Genomic DNA, 6049 nt, shown 5'->3' with positions numbered 1-6049 from the left:
AAGGACTCAAGGGGAGGGTCACACTGGGCTTTTGACTTGACCTGAGAACCCAGAAGTTACATTCCAGGGCAACTGGGGCGAAACTAATGAATGGCAAGAAGCTCCAGCAGCTCTTGAGCAGAAGGTTTGGCAGCTCCCTGAGTCCCTGGTCGCAGGGCCAGGTGTTTGGAGTTGGGGCTGGGTCCTGGAGGGAGAAAGAGACTTGGACAAGAGGACAGGGGAAATAGGAAGAGAGAAGGCACGTCCTGCAACCTTGATTCCCCTCTACCAAATTCACGGAAATAATAGATGTAAGAACAACCAAACACCATGTGTAGTTCCGCTTGGAAGCAAGAAGGGGTGAGGGGAAATCTTAGTAGATTAGAAATGGCAGGATTCCAGAAAAGACAGAAACAGATGGGAGAACATACTCAGAACCCTCCAAGCAGGGTGACGGGGGAGTTCTGCACATTACCCCAGGCCTAGAGGTGGCACCATCAGCAGAAGAGACCCCAGGGGGTGCTGGCTGCATGGTGAGCTGGGGGTTCCATGTGGGGAGCAACCAGGTCCGTTGACCCTGGCGTGTTCTCCTCCCCACGGGCCAAGGGGCAAAGGTGAGGATGTCTGCTTTTAGATGAGAACAGAGGAAGTGGCAGCTTGGATGAGAGCCCAGGTGGCACTTTAGGTGGCTGGCAACAGCTGGCAGCAATGAGAAGCATCACTGCCCAGGTGAGAAGCCACCAAAGTGCAGCACATTGCGTGCCCCTTCATCTCTTACTGAAACCTGCCAAGTCAGCAGCAGCACCCACCCGCTGCCTTGCAGGGGCTCTCAGCTACTAAGGCAAAGACGCAAGGTTCAGCAAACAGATCAATTTGGAAAGAATTGACATTTGAGCAACGTTGAGTCTTCCGACCTATGAACAAAGCATGTCTCTCCATTTATTTAGGTCTTTAGTGTCTCTCAGCAATGATTTGTAGTTTTCAGTACAGATCTTGCACATCTTATGTGAGATGAGTCCCTAATTATTTAACATTTTTGATGCTATTGTAAATGGTACTGTTCCTTTAAGTTCCAATTTCTGAACCTTTGTCCTCAAGGCAGAGGACAGGGCCTGTTGTTTCCACTCCCTAACCTGGCCAGGGTCCAGCACCACTGTGTAACATCCTCTCCTCAAATGTCTGCTGGCCTCGAGAGGCTGTTTTCCTGCCTTGCAGTCGCTGCAGGACAGGCACTGAACTGATGAGGGCAACGTGGTGTAAAGGGATGGGCACAACTGGAAAGCTCTGCCTAGCCCACCCCCTGCTGGAGACATCTGGCCCTGCCCTCCTCCCCTCTAGTCTATATTCCCCTCACCAAGTCCCAGGCTCCTTCTGTCTCCCTGGGGGTTCCCCACAACTCTCCTTATTTTCTGCTCTCCAAAAACTTCACTGCTGTGTCTCAATTCTGTGACATTTCCACGGTCAGGTTTGGCTGAAGGATTCTGCAGCCCATGTTAATTCTGCTTTGCCTGACACAGGTTAATATCCATATTTCAGGAACAAGAAGTCTACTCGTAACAGAACTTCCCTGCAATACTAGATGCATAAAAGATGCATAAAGATGTAAAGTGAAAGTTTTGGAAGAACAGGGTCGACTGAGTGGCGTGTTGATTAAGAGCTGGCTTGGGACACCAGAGGGCCCCGGTTTGGATCCCACATATGAGGGCCAGTGACACTGCTCTCTATAGCTAAGATGCTGAACAACAGCTCAACCTGGAGCTGGGCTGCCGTGTCGCTGCCGTGGGTCACCGGCGACAGCGAGGCTGCAGCCCCTGCTGCAGTGGGTTGCCATGGGCTACCGTATGTAGCCAGCAGCCAGCGTGAGCGGCCAGCAGCCACAGTGAGCAGCCGTCCAGAAGCCAGCAAATGATCTGCCTCTCCTGGGAAGAGCTCAATGATGGTGCCAACTTGGGCCAGTGAAGCAACGTCCTCCACAACTAGACTGAAGAACAAAAACGACAGCAACTTGTCTGTTCCCCTGTTCCCCTTCCCCCAATAAAAATCTTAAAAAAAAAAAAAAAGTTTTGGAAGAACAAACACATAAACGACCACAGTGTTTATGCCTAAGGCGTGGAGGAAGGGGACTAGAATTGGGGATGGTGCAATAACCTAGTCTAAAGAGAGCTTTAACCTGAATCTGCGATATTTTAATTTTATTTAAAGTATCTCCGGGAATTACCTGTATAATTCAAAATTAATTTTTAAAATTTGAAAGAGAGACAGAAAACAAGGTCTTTGGGCTTAGTGCAATTGGTGTGTCTGAGGAGTCATTGACCCCTGTCCCGTCCTCAGGTTCCATAGCCTCCTCCTTCTCTCCAAACACACACACAGGAAATCTGACTGTAATTCCAACTGAATTGCTCCCCAAACAGCATTAAGAAAGAACAAACTGTTTTGCAAGCAGCAACGGAGAGGGCCCGTTATCCCACAGGCAGTTGGACTTCACCCTAGGGGTGGGAGGTTTGTGTGTGGGTGTAGGGGGATACCCTCCAAGGACTATAGTCTTGAGATGTAGCAGTTCTAGTAGTGCCCTCCAGAGGCCACCCCCAGGATGGGTAACTTAAGGGACAAGGCTTGTTTGGAATCTCTCCTCAGGCAGACATATCCTCCTTCTGGTTACTCTTTATGTTGAGAAGCCCTTTGAGCCTTAAATACGCCTGGGCCACAAATGCAGGCCCAGAGCCTCAGCGCTGAGCCAAAGGCAGGTGGTTTAGGGTTACACACACCTTGAGAATTCTCCCACTGCTACCTGGGTAGAGAGCAAAGGGCATTTTCACATCGTTGTTTGAAAAGGCTTTAGTTTTTCAAACATTCATTACCTCATCCCCACCCGTGAGAAAGCAGAGTGGCCCCTGGAGGTCCCTGAATTACTGTGATGCCCCTTGCCCAGAGCTAAGCCTCTGGGCCTGTCCTCCCACACCCCACCCCTCCACCCGTGCCCCGTGCACCCTCCACTCCACTGCCCGAGTGACCTCCTAAAATATAACTCTGATCATGCACTGCACAGCCTTTACGGCTCCCTGAAGCCTTCAGGACAAGAACTTCTCAGAGGTCAGAGAGTGATGGTTCCCGGGCCTCTGCCTGCCTCACCAGCCCCCTCCTGCCCTACCCTCGCCCATGGTGGAACAGGTCTGAACGAAGCCCACTTGTGTCAAGGCCTTTGTTGTGTCATTTCCTGGAGCCAGATTGCTCTTCCTCCCTGCGTCCACTTGGTCAACTTCTAAACATCCAAGGTAGTCTCAAGGACCAACTGCTCAAGAACACCTTCCTAGGTCCCCCCAGGTGGTCCAAGTGCTGTTCCTTGATGCTCCCAAAGAACCCTGCACAAAATTATTATTATTATTTTTTAAAGATTTTATTGGGGAATTGGGAGAGGGGAACAGTGTTGGGGAATCAGAGAAGGGGAACAGACAAGTTGCTGTCCTTTTGTTCTTCAGTCTAGTTGTGGAGGACGCTGCTTCAGTGGCCCATGGCGGCTGCCGGCCACTCACGGTAGCTCACGGCAGCCCACTGCAGCTCTACTGCAGCCTACGCTTTCGCCGGTGACTCATGGCAGCCCAGCTCCAGGTGGAGCTGTTTTTCACCATCTTAGCTGTACAGGGCGCAGCATCACTGGCCCTCATGTGGGATCCAAACCGGGACCCTGCTGCTCAGAGTTGACAGCCCAAGCCAACTCTTAATCAATGCACCACTCGGCCGGCCCCTGCGCAAAATTCTTGAGGTACTATTGGCTTGCTTTTCTGTGTCCTCCTGTGTGCTCCTTGAGGACAAGGTCTAACCTTTGCTCAGCAGAGCACACCCAGTGGCCAGCACGGTACCTGCCTGACACGTGCAAGGGCTCAGTAAATACCTGTTGAATAAACACTTGAGTTTAAGGTCAGGAATAAGCGTGCAGAGACCACTGGGTAAAGAGCGCTGGTGTGGGAGTCAAGAGACCCAACCGCTAGGTTATTCTGAACTGTGCCACTCTGTTGCCCTTGGCAAAGTCATTTCATTTCCTGGACTCTGTCATTCTTATCTGTGCTGTGAGGGGCTTGCATCAAATATTTCTTCCCTCTTGAGCCTTAACAATTCCCCTAAAATTGTTAAAGGACTCTAATTGTCAGAGTTGATGAGGGCAATGGGGAACAGGTGCTCCCATGAGGTGCTAACAGGTGCTAATGAGGTGAGGTGCAATGTTTACAAGGACACCTGACAATTTTTTTAGAAAGCCTTAAAAATATGGACACTCAAATATGCAGCAATTTTACTTCTAGGACTTCTTGCTTAAGGAAATCATTGAAGGTATGACTGGAGATTTAACTCCACGGATGTTGACCCTCGTACTGCTTATGACAGTGAAAACAGGATACAACCCAAGTATCTATCAAGAGAGATTAGTGAATAAATAATAGTATTTCTTACAAAATATTATGCCAACATTTAAATGAAGTAAATCTATATCGATTGACACAGAGAGATCTCCAGGCTAAATTAAGTGCTGAAAATTGGTTGAAAAACAATATTTAAAGTATGTTCTTATCACTGTTTAAAATGAATGTATCCACACACAGGATATCAAATGATTAAATGGGGTTATCAGTGAACAGTAGGATTATGGGAAATCATTTTCCTTCCTGCTTCTTATTTATGTGAAAAATGATGACAAACGTAGAAAAAAAACACAAACCAAAAAAACAATTACACTTGACCTCACTTGATTATAAGTAATTTTGATTTATTTTTATTTTTGCTTGTGTTCTCTAACTTGTCATGAATGGAAATATATTACTGATAAGAATAAAAAGTATTTTCAAACATCTATAAAATTCTAAAACCCAATTCACAAAGAGTGACTTGTTCAAGTTCACACCTAGCCCATCAGTCACTGGCAGAGCAAGCCTGGAAGAATGGTTCCTCTCTCATAGGCCCTTGGGCTCCACTACCCAGCAGGTGACCCGCTTTCTGGGCACACCGGGAAGGTGGTTTAGATATGTTGCTGTCCCTTGTTCCCCGGCTGAGAAGATGTGGTCTGGCCATAGAAAGCAAGAGTGAAGGCAGGAAGTGCCTGGAGTAGGAGGGTGACTAGACCAAGCAGGACATGGGAGCCATGGTTGGCAGGTGCCCAGCCTGATGAGGTTCCAGGGAGGGGGACAAACACAATCATTACTCATAGGGTACTTTTCCTGCTTGAGAACGGCATCCCCTTTGCCAGCCTTCTTCAGGGGAGAAACTTCCCCCGCTTCTATTTCAGAATGAGCCTAAAGTTTAACACCAGTTCTCCTAACTGCACTGATCTTGTCCCAGAGAGACCTTGGTCTGTGTCACCCACCTGACCACTAACCACAACCAGCTCTGCTCTCTCCTAGTTCCTGAAATCCAGCAGCAGATGGCAGGGGTGTTGGAGACAGCCTCCTACCAAAAGCCAAGAAGAAAGAGGAGGAGAGGGAGAGAGGAAGTTACCTTGGTCTTGAGCCTGTAGCCCCCAGGGTCCTCTTTCCTGTGAAACGCAACGGTCTCCAGCCAGATTTCCTGTCCCTTTAGCCCTCACCAAGAACGGGGGGACTGCCAACCAGGGTTGGCCGTAGGGGACAGGTTACTATTGGGGTTGGGGGACATGCCCCTGAGGCCGATCGTATCATCATCATTCTAGGTCTCCCCTTTACATTCCCACCTCCTCTGGGGTCACTCTATTTCCCATAATTGCTTAGGCTGTTGGTTCCTGCCTTTTGTCCCTCTCAAAGGAACCCTAGATACTCAATTTAATCAGAATTTTGAAGAAGGGTTAGTTGTCTTATCCCCTGGGGACAGCACTGGTCTTGGCACACATGGAGAGAGAAACTCTGGGGTGGGGGTACTCAATTCAAAGGCTAGGGACAGTTCTGGTCCCTTCTTTCCTGCCCCTGTCTCCCATATGAGGACTCTCTTTCTGTGCACCCCAACCCTCATGGGCAGAAGAGAAAGTTCAGTTTCCAGGGGGCGGGCCACATCTGCCCTGCCCCTCCCCCAGCTTGGAGGATATAAAAACCTAGATTCAGCTGAGAGGTGTCGC

This window comes from Hipposideros armiger, unplaced genomic scaffold (genome assembly GCF_001890085.2).
Source record: "Hipposideros armiger isolate ML-2016 unplaced genomic scaffold, ASM189008v1 scaffold_29, whole genome shotgun sequence".
Classification (NCBI taxonomy): domain Eukaryota; kingdom Metazoa; phylum Chordata; class Mammalia; order Chiroptera; family Hipposideridae; genus Hipposideros; species Hipposideros armiger.
This window is presented reverse-complemented; position numbering follows the sequence as displayed.